This window comes from Schistocerca piceifrons, chromosome 3 (genome assembly GCF_021461385.2).
Source record: "Schistocerca piceifrons isolate TAMUIC-IGC-003096 chromosome 3, iqSchPice1.1, whole genome shotgun sequence".
NCBI classification, from domain to species: Eukaryota; Metazoa; Arthropoda; class Insecta; order Orthoptera; family Acrididae; genus Schistocerca; species Schistocerca piceifrons.
The window spans coordinates 770,366,609-770,388,807 of record NC_060140.1 but is presented as its reverse complement, the minus strand read 5'-3'; the positions used below and the strand labels follow the sequence as shown (position 1 = coordinate 770,388,807).

Genomic DNA, 22,199 nt, shown 5'->3' with positions numbered 1-22,199 from the left:
GTCTGCTCATTAACGTGAAGTTTATGTCAGTACACTTCGTCAAATCTGTGAAAGTGGAATGAAGGAACGTGGAACACAATATCTACATAATTTAACGTACCAAACCGGTCACAAAAAGTGATTTTGTATTCAAGCTTATTCCGGAATGCAATACCTACATTATTTAACGTACCAAATAAGCCAGCACAACTGTAGCTGAAGGAAAAACCACACTGACGCTATAATAAAGCGTCAAAGCAATTTTTTTTTCAACACAGCAGAAAACAATTCCACAATAGACATCTGAACTAGAAACGGCAACAGTCTTAAACATATTCGATTTCTAAGTAAAAGTAATTACATATTCCTGAAGTAGAAAGTCTAGAGAAGGGAAGAATATGTGAGTCATTAGACTGCATACAGAATTTTTATGTGTCAGTGAAAATGCATATATCAATTGGTACAGACAACAACAGAAATATACACTCCTGGAAATTGAAACAAGAACACCGTGAATTCATTGTCCCAGGAAGGGGAAACTTTATTGACACATTCCTGGGGTCAGATACATCACATGATCACACTGACAGAACCACAGGCACATAGACACAGGCAACAGAGCATGCACAATGTCGGCACTAGTACAGTGTATATCCACCTTTCGCAGCAATGCAGGCTGCTATTCTCCCATGGAGACGATCGTAGAGATGCTGGATGTAGTCCTGTGGAACGGCTTGCCATGCCATTTCCACCTGGCGCCTCAGTTGGACCAGCGTTCGTGCTGGACGTGCAGACCGCGTGAGACGACGCTTCATCCAGTCCCAAACATGCTCAATGGGGGACAGATCCGGAGATCTTGCTGGCCAGGGTAGTTGACTTACACCTTCTAGAGCACGTTGGGTGGCACGGGATACATGCGGACGTGCATTGTCCTGTTGGAACAGCAAGTTCCCTTGCCGGTCTAGGAATGGTAGAACGATGGGTTCAATGACGGTTTGGATGTACCGTGCACTATTCAGTGTCCCCTCGACGATCACCAGTGGTGTACGGCCAGTGTAGGAGATCGCTCCCCACACCATGATGCCGGGTGTTGGCCCTGTGTGCCTCGGTCGTATGCAGTCCTGATTGTGGCGCTCACCTGCACGGCGCCAAACACGCATACGACCATCATTGGCACCAAGGCAGAAGCGACTCTCATCGCTGAAGACGACACGTCTCCATTCGTCCTTCCATTCACGCCTGTCGCGACACCACTTGAGGCGGGCTGCACGATGTTGGGGCGTGAGCGGAAGACGGCCTAACGGTGTGCGGGACCGTAGCCCAGCTTCATGGAGACGGTTGCGAATGGTCCTCGCCGATACCCCAGGAGCAACAGTGTCCCTAATTTGCTGGGAAGTGGCGGTGCGGTCCCCTACGGCACTGCGTAGGATCCTACGGTCTTGGCGTGCATCCGTGCGTCGCTGCGGTCCGGTCCCAGGTCGACGGGCACGTGCACCTTCCGCCGACCACTGGCGACAACATCGATGTACTGTGGAGACCTCACGCCCCACGTGTTGAGCAATTCGGCGGTACGTCCACCCGGCCTCCCGCATGCCCACTATACGCCCTCGCTCAAAGTCCGTCAACTGCACATACGGTTCACGTCCACGCTGTCGCGGCATGCTACCAGTGTTAAAGACTGCGATGGAGCTCCGTATGCCACGGCAAACTGGCTGACACTAACGGCGGCGGTGCACAAATGCTGCGCAGCTAGCGCCATTCGACGGCCAACACCGCGTTTCCTGGTGTGTCCGCTGTGCCGTGCGTGTGATCATTGCTTGTACAGCCCTCTCGCAGTGTCCGGAGCAAGTATGGTGGGTCTGACACACCGGTGTCAATGTGTTCTTTTTTCCATTTCCAGGAGTGTATATGTTATCTTGCTTTCAGCGGAGTAAGCTTCAATGATACATATTTCCGAAAGTATTTCAACATGAATAAGTTGTAGCTTACTTCACTAAATCAGTGAGATTCGTCTCGCTTTATATTTATTTCAGTATCATTTTTTTTCTAGTGCATGGAACGCAAAAATTTAACAGCCATTTCGTTAATTATGTAGAAAAATAATTAGAAACTGGCATTAATGTTACTGCTGGCTTTTTCGCCACTAGGGGCTCCAGTGTTGTTCCATATGTCAGACGGTAATAATTTTCACAGCAGTAAGTGTTGCGACTGTATATGATAGGCTGTGGTAACCTTGTAACACCGTCTGTAGCCTTGATAATTGCTTCGATCGGCGAGGAAGAGAGTCCACAACATGCCACATCCAGATGAAGCCATTCATTTATGATGAATATTATGGAAATTAAATTTACGGGGATGTTGTTCATTACGTTTCACCCACTGTTTCCGAAAGACCACGACGTTTTCTATGGAAATATGATCGGATGATTTAGCGGGGAAGTCAAGTTGCCTGAGCGTTCGTCACACCAGGAGCGCAAGTGTGCAACTCTGTCAATACGAGAGAAACATCCAGTTTCGCGTTCACTGTAACCTGAATGTGTAGGTCCAAGTCATGATAAGAAAAAACTCCCAAACATAACACAACCACCTCCAACCTAAACTACACCCTCCACATACTGCGGATTAAATACTTCATTCGCCCTCTGGTGCAGTCGATATCTTGTATCATCCGGAAAAGAGGCAATATAGGGACTCGTCGGCCCACACTATATGCCTCCGATCACCTGCTGCCGAGTTTCCGTTTTGTCGGGCCCATTAAAGATGTGCAGCTTCATTTGCAGCTATCGTCTTTTTGGCGGTATCAGAACACAAATGTCAATTGCAAGTGGTTCCCTTTACAATGATCTGTCGGGAATTGGTAGATGTGGACCTGCATTCACTGACGGCAAGGATTCTTGTGGTCTTTGAAGCGGATTGTCACTGACAATGCGTGATAGACCAACAAAACGTGCAACTTCATTCGTGGTGCTCTCATGTGCGTGTGCAAACACAGTTGCTCTTTTCTGCTATTGTGTCACGTCTCCGTGTCGACCCATATAAACGAGTGGCACAGGATCTCTCTCTCTCTCTCTCTCTCTCTCTCTCTCTCACACACACACACACACACACATACACGTATACACACACACACACACATATACTTCTTCATTGCTATGCCATTGCTATGCCTTACGTCAGTGGTTCAGGATGACGAGACCGCCTGGTGCCCGTTCTGCAGTGTAAACAGTTCTCCAAAGCTATCAGTTTGTTCTCTTACGGTTTTCGGTAACATTTATTCTGCAGTGTCTTAGTGACCAACATCTAGAGGGAGGTGGCGCTGTCGTAAAAGTAATCAGATGACATTCTAAGCCGGAAGACCGTCGGGCGTTCAGCCGCCTACTGGCATCTTTCACCTACGAAATGTGAACATTATGTCTTATGCGTCAGTTAATTATAGGTCACCATGCCTGCTGCGTGTTCTATTTTAATTCGAAATAAATTCGCTGAGTGCGAATATCTTGCCTTGGCTGTATTATACTAACTATTAGCGACATATGAAAATGTGTGACCGACTGGGACTCAGATCTCGATTTTCCGCTTTACGAGAGCGGTAGCCTTAATAGCTTTGGTTAGATGCCTCCAGAGCTGACCCAAGCCTCCATATGTCACAATATCTGCATCCTTGTACCACAGTCCCCCTACATTTTTGACTTGCTGCTCGCAACATTACTGTGGATTCCAGCACCAGCGAGAGAGTCAGAGTGAGGCTAAAAGGAATCGTGACCAAATGATGTTACCGTCTTTTGTCCACCTTGGCGAGTAGTTACTTACCTGTATGTCTGAAAGAACTGACATGTAAGTACGTATTACATACCAAGGCGTGCAAAAGACGGTAACATCATTTGGTCACGATTCCTCGTAGTCTCTTTCCTCTGGTGCGAGAATCCAAAGTAATGCTCTGAGCGTCGTCATGAAAGAAGGGACTGTGGTACGAGGATGTAGCGTAGGTAGTGTGACATATGGAAGTATGGGTCGGTCCGGGAAGCATGCACAGGTAGTCGAAGTTGTAAAGTTGACTGCTCGTGATAAGCTGGAAACCGAGGTCTGAGTCGCGGTCTGGCAAAAATTTCATACGTAACTGATGGTATAATAGAGCCTATACTCAGAACCAATTTCCTACAGCTGTCGATCGTCTGTCATGTCTGTTCCTCCAGCCATGCAAATATTGACTTTAATGTTGTTGATATATTGATGATAATGAATAGGAAAAAGAGATAGTGAGAAATTCAGTGCCAGAACATATCGATTCCTCTCGAATGGTACAAAGAGACTACCGAGTTTAATGACCCATCTGACGGATGGAGCACCATCTGCAGTGTCACATGCTGCCACTGCGGACAGGTTTAACCCAAGAGATTGACTTGAAGTACATCGACCAGGAAATGTGTACTACCGCGTCACATCTCCTTTCCAGACAGTGTCGGTGAAAATTTCTTTCTGATGGAGTACCACTGAAAATGTAATTTCATTGACGACCTCGACTAAGAGTGTGCTTACGGCACAATGGTAAGATACTGGAGTCATATTTCGGAGGGAGGACTTGGGTTCAAATTTCCGAGGAGCTATTCCAGACCTTTGAGCCGCGCTGCTGTTTGTAGGTTTCCGCCCTCTGTTGGAAGCCAGACGGTATCGTTTAGTTGGCATGGTTGTCGTTGTTTGTCTTCTTCTCGTGTTGACTGGCGCCACTCCGTTTCACAAGCGTTGCCTGTCCTCTAGTGGCACAAGCGGCGGTTATCGATATGTAGTAACTGTTGCCCTGTCTTTGGGGCGACGGTTCGGTTGGGAACTCAGGAGGAGCCAGGTCCGCACAGTGCCAGAACACGCCGGGACCGCTGGCGGCAAGCACGGACTGCCGGATGGAAGGGCTGTGGTCATGAGGGTGCACGACCTCGTCGTAATCCGGATCCAGCAAGCTTTAAATGAGTGCATTTCAATCCAAGTAGAGAAACCTCCACCATTGTGATATCTCGCGATTCTTCAGTGACTTGGGTTTGTGTTGCTGGTTGTAGTGTCGCCGAGGCGAAGAGCAGCGAGTGGAGTGCTTGGGGAAGGCGGATCTGATTAGCTTTCCTCGGCTTCTTACTACTATTTACTGCCTTCAACTTGTTACAATTTGTTAAGTTCAACCAGCGGTAATTTTTCTTGCCTGGTGGCCGCTAACGCTCCAGTTACCTACCCTAGGGGTTAAAGTATGTAACGGCAGTGTACGTTTCCTCGCCTTGCCTCTGCTGTCCGGTAAGGTGTGTAGTCTTGACAGCTTTCTTGATTGTGGGCCGGTGGGCCATTCTTCTACTCTGGTGGTAGTGATTCCTTTCTCGTTCTGGGTGCTCTAAGCTTAATATTCTGGGGACGTAGTGCAGACCGCTTGTTCCGGCTTTGGCGTATTGTTCCATCGTTACATTTGGTTCATCGTACGTCAGGTACCTTCAGCAAGATTATCATTACTCATTCGTTAGACTGCCACTAGTCTGAGTTAACATCTTGTGAAGTGAATGCAACTCTTCGCTGCCTATCTCATCGCTCGCGAAAGTTTTTGTTGCCGGATCTTTTCAGAGGTCGATTCCTGGAGCACCGTCTGTGGCCCCTTGGTTCTCTTAAGAGATGTGTGTTCTAAAAGGAGGTCTGATGGCCAGTAGTTCAGTGTAACGCTCCTTCAGCCCACGCCTTCTGCGGGTATAATCTGCCTCAGAACCCTTATGTACTGGTCCTTGTGTTTTATTATTGTATTATTTATTACAATACCTTGTAATGCCTACATTAAAGGTTGTATATGTCTAGTTAATAGTTCTGGTCGCCTTCTGGAATAAATCTAGCAGTGTAGTGTTCAGTTGATGTTAAGGGTTGTGTTACAAGGTTTACCATTGTCTTATTTCGCCCGTTTGGTGATCAGTTGCTTGTTTTTTAATTAATCTTTGCTATTGTATTTGCTGTTTTACAGCAGGTTTCTAAATTTGTTATATTATTGCCGTTCCTGGCGTGTAAGGCCTTCAGCCGTGATTATGGCCACTTGCCTTAAAATTCTAATTTGGTATGTGTATTTACGCAGTAAGCCTTTAAAACCTTATTTGCTGCCATTCCTGGCGTCTGATGTCTTCTGCTGTGTTTGTGGCGACTTGCCTCTAATATTTCAATACTTTTAATTGTGAGTTGCAGCGAGTTTTAAACAGTTCTTAATTTATTGCCATTCCTGGCGTGTAAGGCCTTCTGCGCGGATTACAGTGGCTTGCTTTTAAAACATTATCATCTGTATCTGTATTTAATAGTGATTTGCTAAATTGTAACTCACTGGAAACACTATTATTTACACAGTTGTTTATTCCTTCATTAATAACGTGTGGTATTTTTCTTTATTGTTGAGTCTGGAATTACTGGTTTAAAATAAATTGCGTGTAACTGTAAAAGGCAACCAATAGTAACTGATTTCTGCGCCGTCCACAATCGTAACCGAATCCTGCCTTCCCTTGACTACCAGGTTTCAACCTTATACCCTATTTTCCTTCTCTAGTACTCGCGCCTGGTAAGCCTCACCGTTCTATGTAATAAAAGAGTATTTGCTCATCTGTCGACGCTCTGAATAACGGCAGCTTGACGTTCCAACTTCGATAACAAGTTGGAGACTGGTGGAGTTAGATCAGAACTGTATGGAGAAAGAATCAGGTAAAATTTCTCATGGCTATTTGTGCAGCTTTTTGATTGCTAAATTTCTTTTACAAAGGCGGCCACTGTCGTGGAGAGTGATTGGTTCAGCTTCGAGGATCGGTCACGTTTTTCGCATTTGTTGTAGCCATTTCTTCCGTGATGTCATGAAACTCTTGTCTCCCGTGGTTCCTTGCTGTTTATAAACACAAATTATCATTTGCTTGACAGTGGATTGAGTCATTGAATTTGGACCTTCAAACCCGTAGGATTGCAACTTCTGTGCCAGCTCAAATTCGCAAACCCATATCGACAGTTCTATACGACGATTATTTTGTTGTAAATAAACAGTACAGGGCTCTAAGAGTTTTTATGTTTATCACTCTGTAATTAGTTTCAACCAGGAGGTTATGGTATGGCAACAAGAGTAAAAGTAATATATAACTGTTTATCAAAGCGGATTATAATTGTGGGTTATATTTAAAACCCCCCCCCATGAACCATGGACCTTGCCGTTGGTGGGGAGGCTTGCGTGCCTCAGCGATACAGATAGCCGTACCGTAGGTGCAACCACAACGGACGGGTATCTGTTGAGAGGCCAGACAAACGTGTGGTTCCTGAAGAGGGGCAGCAGCCTTTTCAGTAGTTGCAAGGGCAACAGTCTGGATGATTGACTGATCTGGCCTTGTAACAATAACCAAAACGGCCTTGCTGTGCTGGTACTGCGAACGGCTGAAAGCAAGGGGAAACTACAGCCGTAATTTTTCCCGAGGGCATGCAGCTTTACTGTATGATTACATGATGATGGCGTCCTCTTGGGTAAAATATTCCGGAGGTAAAATAGTCCCCCATTCGGATCTCCGGGCGGGGACTACTCAAGAGGATGTCGTTATCAGGAGAAAGAAAACTGGCGTTCTACGGATCGGAGCGTGGAATGTCAGATCCCTTAATCGGGCAGGTAGGTTAGAAAATTTAAAAAGGGAAATGGATAGGTTGAAGTTAGATATAGTGGGAATTAGTGAAGTTCGGTGGCAGGAGGAACAAGACTTCTGGTCAGGTGACTACAGGGTTATAAACACAAAATCAAATAGGGGTAATGCAGGAGTAGGTTTAATAATGAATAGGAAAATAGGAATGCGGGTAAGCTACTACAAACAGCATAGTGAACGCATTATTGTGGCCAAGATGGATACGAAGCCCACACCTACTACAGTAGTACAAGTTTATATGACAACTAGCTCTGCAGATGACGAAGAAATTGAAGAAATGTATGATGAAATAAAAGAAATTATTCAGATTGTGAAGGGAGACGAAAATTTAATAGTCATGGGTGACTGGAATTCGGTAGTAGGAAAAGGGAGAGAAGGAAACATAGTAGGTGAATATGGATTGGGGGACAGAAATGAAAGAGGAAGCCGCCTGGTAGAATTTTGCACAGAGCACAACATAATCATAACTAACACTTGGTTTAAGAATCATGAAAGAAGGTTGTATACATGGAAGAACCCTGGAGATACTAAAAGGTATCAGATAGATTATATAATGGTAAGACACAGATTTAGGAACCAGGTTTTAAATTGTAGGACATTTCCAGGGGCAGATGTGGACTCTGACCACAATCTATTGGTTATGACCTGTAGATTAAAACTGAAGAAACTGCAAAAAGGTGGGAATTTAAGGAGATGGGACCTGGACAAACTAAAAGAACCAGAGGTTGTACAGAGATTCAGGGAGAGCATAAGGGAGCAATTGACAGGAATGGGGGAAATAAATACAGTAGAAGAAGAATGGGTAGCTTTGAGGGATGAAGTAGTGAAGGCAGCAGAGGATCAAGTAGGTAAAAAGACGAGGGCTAGTAGAAATCCTTGGGTAACAGAAGAAATATTGAATTTAATTGATGAAAGGAGAAAATATAAAAATGCAGTAAGTGAAACAGGCAAAAAGGAATACAAACGTCTCAAAAATGAGATCGACAGGAAGTGCAAAATGGCTAAGCAGGGATGGCTAGAGGACAAATGTAAGGATGTAGAGGCCTATCTCACTAGAGGTAAGATAGATACTGCCTACAGGAAAATTAAAGAGACCTTTGGAGATAAGAGAACGACTTGTATGAATATCAAGAGCTCAGATGGAAACCCGGTTCTAAGCAAAGAAGGGAAAGCAGAAAGGTGGAAGGAGTATATAGAGGGTCTATACAAGGGCGATGTACTTGAGGACAATATTATGGAAATGGAAGAGGATGTAGATGAAGATGAAATGGGCGATATGATACTGCGTGAAGAGTTTGACAGAGCACTGAAAGACCTGAGTCGAAACAAGGCCCCCGGAGTAGACAATATTCCATTGGAACTACTGACGGCCGTGGGAGAGCCAGTCCTGGCAAAACTCTACCATCTGGTGAGCAAGATGTATGAGACAGGCGAAATACCCTCAGACTTCAAGAAGAATATAATAATTCCAATCCCAAAGAAAGCAGGTGTTGACAGATGTGAAAATTACCAAACTATCAGTTTAATAAGTCACAGCTGCAAAATACTAACACGAATTCTTTACAGACGAATGGAAAAACTAGTAGAAGCCGACCTCGGGGAAGATCAGTTTGGATTCCGTAGAAATATTGGAACACGTGAGGCAATACTGACCTTACGACTTATCTTAGAAGAAAGATTAAGGAAAGGCAAACCTACGTTTCTAGCATTTGTAGACTTAGAGAAAGCTTTTGACAATGTTGACTGGAATACTCTCTTTCAAACTCTAAAGGTGGCAGGGGTAAAATACAGGGAGCGAAAGGCTATTTTACAATTTGTACAGAAACCAGATGGCAGTTATAAGAGTCGAGGGACATGAAAGGGAAGCAGTGGTTGGGAAGGGAGTAAGACAGGGTTGTAGCCTCTCCCCGATGTTGTTCAATCTGTATATTGAGCAAGCAGTAAAGGAAACAAAAGAAAAATTCGGAGTAGGTATTAAAATTCATGGAGAAGAAATAAAAACTTTGAGGTTCGCCGATGACATTGTAATTCTGTCAGAGACAGCAAAGGACTTGGAAGAGCAGTTGAATGGAATGGACAGTATCTTGAAAGGAGGATATAAGATGAACATCAACAAAAGCAAAACAAGGATAATGGAATGTAGTCTAATTAAGTCGGGTGATGCTAAGGGAATTAGATTAGGAAATGAGACACTTAAAGTAGTAAAGGAGTTTTGCTATTTGGGGAGCAAAATAACTGATGTTGGTCGAAGTAGAGAGGATATAAAATGTAGACTGGCAATGGCAAGGAAAGCGTTTCTGAAGAAGAGAAATTTGTTAACATCGAGTATAGATTTAAGTGTCAGGAAGTCCTTTCTGAAAGTGTTTGTATGGAGTGTAGCCATGTATGGAAGTGAAACATGGACGATAAATAGTTTAGACAAGAAGAGAATAGAAGCTTTCGAAATGTGGTGCTACAGAAGAATGCTGAAGATTAGATGGGTAGAACACATAACTAATGAGGAAGTATTGAATAGGATTGGGGAGAAGAGAAGTTTGTGGCACAATTTGACCAGAAGAAGGGATCGGCTGGTAGGACATGTTCTGAGGCATCAAGGGATCACCAATTTAGTATTGGAGTGCAGCGTGGAGGGTAAACATCGTAGAGGGAGACCAAGAGATGAATACACTAAGCAGATTCAGAAGGATGTAGGTTGCAGTAGGTACTGGGAGATGAAAAAGCTTGCACAGGATAGAGTAGCATGGAGAGCTGCATCAAACCAGTCTCAGGACTGAAGACCACAACAACAACAACATTTAAAACTGTAGACACGTGGTAAGATAAGGTAAAGTAAAGTAAATTTCCGCGTTCTGACCTTAGACGAGGAAATCGGGTCCAACCGACAGCCATGTCATCCTCCGCCAAGAGCGTCTTCTCCAGCCAAACACAACTCATTTTTCAACTCGCATTATTTAAAAGCAGTGTCTGTAAAACGTGACACACTCAGTTCTTCCTCACACATTCCACCACAACTTATGTAGTACGTACGTAAGTACATTTGTGAAATGACACTCGTATTTTTCACTATGGATCGGTCACAAAAAGTGATTTTGTATTCAAACTTATTCCGGTGATGCAAGAGTGCAGTTATTCATCAAAAATAATTTGACAGACTCTTCTTTCATTATATTTAGAACTGTATCATTCATAGAGAAAAGTGTGTTGGTGAAGGAACACTGTAGCATCCAAAAAGGAGAAAAAGGAGAAGACACGCCAGAGGAATATTTGTTAACGACACAGCATAACACTAGCTCATCTATCAATATTATCTATTTTTTTCTCTTTTTTGCAATTTTCATACTGTTAACGAGTTCCCGTTTGCAGTAGGTGTTATCACGATACGGAAGTCCGCTGACGCACGGACCTGACAGAACTGAACTTTTTTTCTCGCTGTCAGTCCTGTTTTTATGATTGATTGATAATTGCATTTTAATGAGAGTGTAACCCAGCATGATTAGGCACGTGTGCGTTTTTCTATAATTAACGATGACTAATTAGTCCAGCAGTGGCCAACCAACGCATGCCTGGGACCATGCAACAGAGGATGAACGTAGCGCAGGAACGAGATGTGTGACACATATGGATATTGCTTTTTTCCGCTGCTGCCCCACCGATGAAAACAGAATGCACAGCTCTCCGAGGTGGTGGCGAGTCGGCAAGTAGCGTCAAGGTTGCTGGCTTTATGAGAAGCCGCAATAAAATGGCAGTGATGCGTAATAAGTCAAGGATTGTGTCTTCTCTTTTGCGTAAGTTATGGCCGTGCTAATATAATTAGTAAATGCCTATATAGTAAGCAATGACAGAATTCCCTGCTGCTGTTTCAGCGCCTGAAAAGAAATTTCTCAGTATTTGCCTCTCAGAGTGCAGCCGACATTGACTGCCGAGTTTATAGCAGAATAGTGTGTGCAGACAAAGCATAAATATTCAACGAAAGCTCCACGTTTGTCCGGTGCATCGAAAGGGTTTTATTTCTGGTTCTACAAGTGGTAGGCGTGAAGTGTGCGTTACAGGCCCGGTCAATGGCAACCTAGAAGTCATTCTAGCATTCTCTATGGAATGACATCCCGAGAGCAGTTGTAGCCCAGTTTTGTTTGCTCATTTCTCGTTGGACGTGGTATTTTTGTGTTCTGATGTATGATAACTGGAATGTAAATAAGGGAGGCGGTCGAAAAATAGCAAACAAATCTGAGACGTGCCAAAGTTAGCTGGAGTTTTCGATACGCTGATGAGAACTTGTTGCCCAGTAGAAGTCGGTATTCCTCCTAAATGTAACATACTTTAGCAGTACGAAGGAATCTACAATTAGACTACACTCTACAAAGATGATAACTGCACATCAACTGATCTGTATGCTTCATATATATTACACTAAAGATAACTGAACCAAAGAAAATCATACATTTCTAAACATATGCGACGTAGTAACGAGAGCAAAATATAAATAATTACAATAATGAAAAGACAACAGAAAATTATGGTGCTGGAAACGATATCAAACTCTCTCATTCTTTAAAGAATTCAGTCAAATAACTTCACATTCATATAAATTTACTTTCCGTAAATTTATGTCACTAAAATATTTTCTTATTAACCAAATGTTAAACATCATAGACACATGAAACAATATGAATGAAAGTAACGTTATGTTCATTGTAACTACAGTAACGTCCAATTGTACGTTTTCTCATGTAACCACATATTAAACAAGCACAGAGATATGGAACAGTGTGAGTGAAAATAACACGTGCACTGTAAAAACAGTAATTTTATACTGATATGTATAAACAGCGGTGAATAAAACGTTGTTTCTTCATTGAACGCAAAGCAATTACAGTTTATTGTTTGGCATTTCCTAAAGATTTTCACAATTAATTAAAAATTAGATACTGGTCATCTATATGTAATTTCCATTATATATGATTAATTTTCGTGTCTAGAAGGCGAGTGAGAAAACCTTCTTCTGTAAGAGGATGTTGCCACGTGCACTTAAAGATCAATGTAATTCGTGTTTCTTATTCTTGTTTATTTCTAAGCTCATATACACATATGAGCTTTGTAGGAAAATGTTGGAACCTTTTCTATGGAAATTCGAGTGATTTTAATTTGTATGATCGTCTCTTGGTGCCGATTCTTTGTTGGTGATCACACCACGTGACACAGTAGGCGATCAAAGTTCGTCCTGAAGTTCTTAAATTAATGTAACACCATCTTAAGCTATTGCATTTAGTAGTTCATCTCCCGTTTTTCGAGGGATGTATTTTCTCGCCTTAAGTCGTACACAGAATCTTCCAGGTGTTCCTTAGCTGAAATTAAACGAACAGTGCCTAGCTTCATATTGTCTTACACAAAATTACGACTGAGTGAGTACCGATATGAACAAAGAATTTTTTCTCGTTTGACATTTAGATAATTTCATGTTTTACATAGGTTCGGTATCTGACCAGCGACATGTCTGCACTCGCACTGTTTTCCCTCATTTAATTTAATTGTAGTATTTGAGCTCCTTTGAGTTTTTAGTAGTTGCAGTTCCTAAATGGGAGCTCGGTAATTTTCGTGAATTTGAATGACGATTTCTGTTACTGCTATTTCATGGCATTTTCACTGTCCACCATGCATATAAAAGAACTTACATCTGCAGTAGCATCCCCATATTGTCGAGTGTCAACTACCATTATTTTTAGGGGACCGTCCAGTGATTTTAGGGGACCGTCCAATTTGTTGCAGAATCTTAGAACATTTTCTGAGGATCATGTGAAAACCAGCTCGCGCTTTTCTCAAATGGTTCAAATGGCTCTGAGCACTATGGGACTCATCTGCCGAGGTCATAAGTCCCCTAGAACTTAGAACTACTTAAACCTAACTAACCTAAGGACAACACACACATCCATGCCCGAGGCGGTCGCGCGGTTCCAGACTGTAGCGCCAGAACCACTCGGTCACCAGCGGCCGGCGCGCTTTACTCACATGACATACTGAAAGTCATGGATCAAGGCGGTCAGGGGGTGAACTATTTTTCCATTTTCGGAAAGCATTTAACGCAATACCACACCTACGTTTCTTATCAAAAGTACGATCGCAAGGGGCATCAAGCGAAATGTTTTACTGGACTGAAGACTTATTAGTCTGGAGGACGTAGCGAGTTATCTTTGATGGAGCGCCGCCGATGACAACATTAACACTAACTTAACACATTTCGCAGATGGTACACTTACCTACAATAAAGTACAAACTTAAAGACTCTGCAGTCGGATCTTGAGAAGAGTCCAAAGTGGTGCCAAGATTGATAACTTGTTTTAAACCTTCATAAATGTAGAACTGTGCACTTCACAAATCAAAAAGTGGTATCCCATGACTATAATATCGATGAGTCACTGCCGGAATCGGTCAACTCTTACAAATACCTGGGTGCAACAGTTTGTAGGGGGATGAAAAGGAAGGATCACATAGGCTTTGTCGTGGGTAAATCAAGTAGCAGACTTCCATTTATTGGTAGAATACCAGAGAAATACAGTCAACAAAGGAGATTTCTTAAAACCACTCATGCGACCCATTCTAGAATATTGGTGAAGTGTGTGAGAACCGTTCCAGATGGTACTAAAAGCGGATATTGAATGTTTCCGGAGAAGACCAGCAGGAGTCGTCACAGGTCTGGTTGACTGGCGCGAGTGTGTCGGAAGTGTGTCAGGCATAATATATATAAGAATGACGATCATTTTGGCTTTAGGAAAGGTATAGGCACAGCAGAGGTAGTTCTGATGTTGTGGTTGATAATAGAAGCAAGACTGAAGAAAAATTAAGATACCTTCATAGGATCTGTCGACCTGGAAAAAGCGTTTGACAATGTAAAATGGTGCAAGATGTTCGAAATTCTAAGAAAAGTAGGGGTGAGATATAAGGAAAGACGGTAACATGCAATACGTACAAGAAAGAAAGCGAACAATAAATTTGGAAGACCAAGGGCGAAGGGTTCGGATTGAGGGTGTAAGACAGAGATATAGTCTTTCACCCCTAATGTTCAATCTGTACATCTAAAAAGCAATGCGGAAATAAAAGAAAGATGCAAGAGCATGATTAAAATTCCGTATGAAAGGATATCAGTGATAAGATACGCTCATAACATTGCTATCCTCAGTGAAATTGAAAATGGTTCAAATGGCTCGAAGCACTATCGGACTTAACATCTGAGTTCATCAGTCCCCTAGACTTAGAACTACTTGGCTGGCTGCAGTGGTCGAGCGGTTCTAGGCGCTACAGTCAGGAACCGCGCGACCGCTACGGTCGCAGGTTCGAATCCTACCTCGAGCATGGATGTGTGTGATGTCCTTAGGTTAGTTAGGTTAAAGTAGTTCTAAGTTCTAGGGGACTGCTGACCTCAGCAGTTACGTCTCATAGTGCTCAGAGCCATTTGTTGTTGTTGTGGTGGTCTTCAGTCCTGAGACTGGTTTGATGCGGCTCTCCATGCTACTCTATCCTGTGCAAGCTTCATCTCCCAGTACCTACTGCAACCTAAATCCTTCTGAACTTCTACTTAAACTTAACTAACCTAAGGATATCACACACATCCATGACCGAGGCAGGATTCGAACCTGCGACCGTAGCAGCAGCGCGGTTCCGGACTGAAGCGCCTAGAACCGCTCGGTCACAATGGCCGGCAGTAAAATTGAAGATGAATTACAGGATCTGTTGAACAGAATGCACAGTTTAATGATTACAGATTATAGATTAAAAGTAAATCGATGAAAGAGGAAAGTAATGAGAAGTAGCAGAAATCAGAACAGCGAGACACTTAACGTTGGAATTGGGGATCGGGAAGTAGAAGAAGTTAAGGAATTCTGCTATCTTGGAAGCAAAATTACGCATGACGGAGGAAGCAAGGAGGACATAAAAGGTGACAAGCACAGGCAACAGGCAAAGTGAGCATTCCTGGCCAAGGGAAGTCTACTGGTATCAGACATAGACCTTAATTAGAGGAAGAAATGTCTGAGGATATACATATGTAGCACAACATTGTATAGTAGTGAATCTTGGACAATGGAAAACGCAGGACAGAAGAGAATCGAAGCATTTGAGATGTGGCGCTACAGAATAATGTTAAAAATCAGATGGACTGATAAGGTAAGGAATGAGGAACTTCTATCCAGACTATGCGAAGAAAGGAAAATATGGGAAACACTGACAATAAGAAGAGACAGGATAATAAGACATGTGTTAAGGCATCAGGAAAGAACTCCCGCGGTACTAGAGGGAACTGTACAGAGTAAAAACTGTATTGGAAGACAAATACATCCAACAAGTAGCTGAGGATGTAGAGCCAAGTGCTATCTTGAGATGAAGATGTTGGCGCAGGAGAGGAATTCGTGATGGGCAGCATCATACCAGTCAGAAGGGAAACACACACACACACACTCACACACACACACACACACACACACACACTCACACACACCAGAAAAAAGTTCAAACTGCCACCGTAGGTAATGTTCTGACGTCGCTAATACTCCAGGAATAAAATGAGTCTCGGAACGGTGTGTATACAAAAAACTAATCCAAAAGGTTTTAATGCACCCTCATAACTTTAGCAGAAGCCTGTTTCTCAGTACTCTTGACTACAAGAAATTGCAACGTCCGGTTACCTGCGTAATGAAGGAGAAGCTATCTCACTGCAGATCAGTAGAGCGCAATGTTTGCTCAACCATTTACGAGACACTGCAACTTGTGAGGCGGTTGAGTCTTTCAACATGCTGAAAGTTTAATCTCAAGCTTTGACTGTCCGCTCACTGTTATCTTACTGCAAGGAAGGTTGTAAGCGCGCGAAGATTACCCGTCAGATCACAGTAACCACAGTAAAGCCATCTGAAGATTCAGTGGCTATCTCTCAGCGGTCGCCAGCTGAAGACGACTACCTAAAAATTGCGGCTCGTATTTACCGCGAGGAATACATGCGCTCTGTCTTTGTGGAAGCAACTGTTAGGCAGTACGAATCCGTTTCCACACGATCAATTTCGCTTCTACGAACAACAGGGCCGCACCATGTTGCTCGAAGAAGTGTGCAAAGGAACGCCTGGAATAGTGCCCTTGCCGTGCCTTCTTGTTCTCTTCACCGCCGAGTGCAGGTTTGTATGACGTCAGTCTGGAGTCGGCTGCGTACTAAAGCACTTCTCAGGCATTCTGTACCACGGGTTCAGCAGGGAGGCGGCTCAGTCCTGTTTTGGGCCAGTATCATATGAAGATGTCTGACGTCTCTCACAGCTATTGAGGTTTCTTCGAGGGCTGCACAGAATCGGAAAAGGGTCCCGCAACCTGTAGTTCTGTCATACAGTATTTCGACGATACATTTGTCTTTACAGATGAGAACGCCCAGTTTCACTCAAAGGACCAGTTAATCTTTAGTAGTAGGTATAGCAAAATCGTCCATTCGTGAGTGGTGAATGAAATGCTAGAACATTGCAATGAGTTGAATTGCAACTTTCTTTGCGATTCAAGAATTTTGAAAAACCTTTCGACTGAGTTTCGATCAAAACAATACTCACAACATTTCAAAAAGGAGGCACTGATTGAACATGTATTAGTATACTGAAAGCTGATGACATAATACTGTGTGCTTCTGGTGTAGAAAAACTCCAAAAACAAATGAATCAACTTATAATAGAGCCAGTTCGAATGTAGATCTGGGGAAAAACTGCAATACTACAAATAATGTACCGCTAATATATTGAACAGTAAATATTGAAATTTAACAATGTAATCCTACGAGAATTTGAGTTTTCGTCTGAAGGATACAAAAAGAAGTAAAACAAAAAAGTTAAACCGGCTTGCCGTAGTTATGGAAAAGTGAACGGGGTTACCAAAACTAAGTTCCCGAAGCTTACTATTAATATTGTATTAATTTTGACTTATGAGAATGATCCATCGAAAATGTGAAAGCCAGTCGAAATGCTAGGTCTGCTTCGAGGGAAGATAGTTTATAGTTTAAGGTCCCGTCGGAAGCGCGATCATTAGAGAAGGAGCACAAGCTCGGATTATGAAAAAGCAGTGAAGGAATGCAGTAGTGCCCTTTTCAAAGGTACCATCACGTCATCTGACAGGAACGACTTAACGAAATAGTGGAAAACCAAGACCTGCAGCCGGCCGGAGTGGCCGAGCGGTTCTAGGAGCTACAGTCTGGAGCCGCGTGACCGCTACGGTCGCAGGTTCGAATCCTGCCTCGGGCATGGATGTGTGTGATGTCCTTAGGTTAGTTAGGTTTAAGTAGTTCTAAGTTCTTGGGGACTGATGACCTCAGAAGTAAAGTCCCATAGTGCTCAGAGCCATTTGAACCAAGATCTGCATGGCCGGGCGTTGATTTGAACTGTCGGCCTGCTGAATGCAGGTCCACTACGGTCTGCTTAGAGAGCAATGAAAATATGGGATAGCTAAGTACTAGAAGAGACAGCAAAACAAACTAACCAATCTCTCCAGGAACAGATTGGAGGCGTGGTTATGGCTGTAATAATAATGAAATTTAGGTGGGGGGAAAAAATGTATTCATGCGAAAGGATCGCAGATGCACTAAGGACGTTCTTTGGTGGATTCTAAGAGATCAGAAATACCTAGGAAGTGATGGCGCTGGAAAACATGCAATAGCAACATATGTGTCTTAAGCGTAGACTGGAATGCATGGAAAAGCTGCAACCGTTAAATTAATGCAGATTAAGAGATAAAAACGAGACTCACGAGCATCGAAGTATGTATGGGGGAGAAGAGAAGCGAGGGAAAAATTGCATTGTGTTTTTCAGATGGCGGTACTGTTTCTAAAAAGCGGAACTGTTTCTAAAAATCAAATTCTGGAGGAGGTCTTTATCCAGCAGTGGCTGTGAAATGGCTGATGATTGCTATTTCCGTTAAGAGCTGTTGAAGTGAACGCCTCGTCCTGACGAAAAAAACTACAGTTTCAGGAATGCTGTACACTTGTCATTCTTCTATAGATTATTGCACACCACTAACTGGTAAAACAGAAGAAGCAATAGTATATACTGAAATACTAGATTCCCCTGTGAAAATTTTCATTGGTTGGGAAGGGAGTGAGACATGGTTGTAGCCTATCCCCGATGTTATTCAATCTGTATATTGAGCAAGCAGTAAAGGAAACAGAAGAAAAGTTCGGAGTAGGAATTAAAATCCATGGAGAAGAATTAAAAACTTTGAGGTTCGCCGATGACATTGTAATTCTGTCAGAGACAGCAAAGGACTTGGAAGAGCAGTTGAACGGAATGGACAGTGTCTTGAAAGAAGGGTATAAGATGAACATCAACAAAAGCAAAACAAGGATAATGGAATGCAGTCGAATTAAGTCGGGTGATGCTGAGGTAATTAGATTAGGAAATGAGACACTTAAAGTAGTAAAGGAGTTTTGCTATTTGGGGAGCAAAATAACTGACGACGGTCGAAGTAGAGAGGATATAAAATGTAGACTGTCAATGGCAAGGAAAGCGTTTCTCAAGAAGAAAAATTTGTTAACATCGAGTGTAGATTTAAGTGTCAGGAAGTCGTTTCTGAAAGTATTTGTATGGAGTGTAGCCATGTATGGAAGTGAAACGTGGACAATAAATAGTTTAGACAAGAAAAGAATAGAAGCTTTCGAAATGTGGTGCTACAGAAGAATGCTGAAGATCAGATGGGTAGACCACATAACTAATGAGGAGGTATTGAATAGAATTGGGGAGAAGAGAAGCTTGTGGCACAACTTGACTAGAAGAAAGTATAGGTTGGTAGGATATGTTCTGAGACATCGACGGATCACCAATTTAGTATTTGAGGGCAGCGTGGAGGGTAAAAATCATAGAGGGAGACCAAGAGATGAATACACTAAGCAGGTTCAGAAGGATGTAGGCTGCAGTAAGTACTGGGAGATGAAGAAGCTTGCACAGGATAGAGTAGCATGGAGTGCTGCATCAAACCAGTCTCAGGACTGAAGACCACAACAACAACAGAAACGATGACTTGGTATGAATACAACAGATTTCCCACTGTTGAAGAGCAACTCGGGGATGGTGATTACATCTTTCAACACGATCGAGCGCCTATTCATAATGCACGGCCTGTGGCGGAGTGGTTACATGACAATAACGTACCTGTAACGGATTGGCCTGCACAGAGTCCAGAATCCTATAGAACACCTTTGGGATGTGTGCAGCACTCCGTGAAGAATGGGCTGTCATTCCCCAAGGAACCTTCCAGCACCTGATTGAACGTATGCCTGTGACAGTGGAAGCTGTCATCAAGGCTAAGGGTGGGCCAACACCACATTGAATTCCAGCATTACCGATGAAGGAGGCCAAGAACTTGTAAGTCATTTTCAGCCAGGTGTCCGGATACTTTTGATCACATAGTGTACCTGCCTACAGGTAGCGTTGCATACAGTACTGTTTCTGATTAATTTACCTTAGATTACTGTCTACCGCAATTAGTACTATTCAGAATATTCCAAGACGATGTAGTTGACGCGTGAAATGCAGAGCTTTAAGTTTTATACGACATGACTCTCTTGGCGATGGTTTGATGATTAATTTGTCCAAGGAATTTAACTGAATTCCAAAAGTCGCTAATCTGATTAGAATATGCTTATACCATAAACGAATTGATAATAAACACGAATGTGCAACGTGGTTCTAAATGCATATAAACATATTAACCGTCATATCTTTCTTCTTTGAAGATTGTCGATTATTCTCGTTTGGGTTATGATATGTGTAGTAAATTATTAAACTTTTGTAGAAACCGATGTCAATGTTGATGATTTATGCGGGAGAATAATTGTGGAATACTGATAATAAAAAAATTAAGCGAGAATTAAATTTTATTGTGTGTGTGTGTGTCTGTAGAAATGGCTCTGAGCACTATGGGACTTAACACCTGAGGTCATCAGTTCCGTAGAACTTATAATTACTTAAACCTAACTAACCTAAGGCCATCACACACATCCATGCCCGAGGCAGGATTAGAACCTGCGACCGTAGCGGTCTCGCGGTTCCAGACTGAAGCGCCTAGAACCGCTCGGCAACACCGGCCGGCTGTGTCTGTAGAAAAGATAGATAGACAGAGAGAGAGAGAGAGAGAGAGAGAGAGAGAGAGAGAGAGCGAGAGAGAGAGAGAGAGAGAGAAATAAGCCTCTCACATTATACTATTTGCTTTTTAATAGCTTTCTATATTGTTCATTGCCTTGTGCAAGGCTGTCAAGCAAACAACCCTCCCAAAGTGTACCAGACATGTAGCTTTATGAGTATAGCTGCGTGAGCATCTGTAGGTCATAGTAACAGGTTTTAAAGTGTTGTTGTTAACGTCAGATCACCATTGCTGATTCATTACATTTCCTGCCTCTCACTTAGTATAAGATTCAGAATTTTCATAAAAATCTGCAAAAAAAAAACACAGCTTTGTGAAATAACCGTAAAATGATCTATGAACCAATATGTGCTTTACAGATACGAAACTAAAATTTAAGACCTGTTCTACAGTGTATGAAAGAGGACGAAGCACATATTGTACATCTGCACACAGCATAACATCAACGTCGCCTCCGAAACTTACGTCTGTGTCCGGTGGATCACTATCCACATTGTCACACGTTCTTATTATGTAGCGACACGTTCTTGTTGTGTAACGACATATAGCGGAACGATTTGGAATTGAATTCAGAGCAAATCTGCTAATCAGATACTTTACGTCACAATCTCTTCGCCCTCTGGCAGTCAAATATTATCGATGGCAATTTCTTTTACTACCAGCTTGACCCAAAGTCTCCAATCTGTTTCCAAAGTCTTCCCAAGATTTCTTCTTGGATGCTGCAATTATCTTTTTGGCTTTGTTTCTTTCTTCAACATAACTTTCTCTGTCTACCTGGGTTCTAGTATGTAGCCATTTTTGATACGCCTTCTTTTTCCTTTTACAGGCTGCCTTGACTGTATCATTCCACCAAGCTGTTTGCTTCATCCTACCTTTACACACTACTGTTCCAAGACATTCTTTAGCCACTTCTAGTACTGTGTCCCTGTACCTTGTCCATTCCTTTTCCAATGACTGTAATTGACTACATTCAACTAACTGGTACCTTTCTGAGATCACTGCTATGTACTTGTGCCTGATTTCCTTATGCCAAGAGTGGAGCATCCAAGAAGAAATCTTGGGAAGACTTTGGAAACAGGTTGGAGACTTTGGGTCAAGCTGCTGGAAAACCATTCTGGAGTGCAATTAGCAGTCTTCGAAAGGGAGGTAAGAAGGAAATGACAAGTATTTTGGACAGGTCAGGAAAACTGCTGGTGAATCCTGTTGATGCACTGGGCAGATGGAGGGAATATTTTGAAGAGTTGCTCAATGTAGGTGAAAATACGATCAGTAATGTTTCAGATTTCGATGTACAATGGGATAGGAATGATGATGGAAATAGGATCACATTTGAGGAAGTGGAGAAAATGGTCAATAGATTGCAGTGCAATAAAGCGGCTGGGGTGGATGAAATTAAGTCGGAACTCATCAAATACA

General features: G+C 42.7%; 1 protein-coding gene across 1 annotated transcript in view; it reads right to left on the bottom strand.

Moving 5' to 3' along the window:
- Positions 1-22,199, bottom strand: part of LOC124788468 (ATP-binding cassette sub-family G member 1) — a 522,704-nt gene that overhangs the window by 235,351 nt on the left and 265,154 nt on the right. The gene's annotated exons all lie outside the window — the stretch shown is intronic.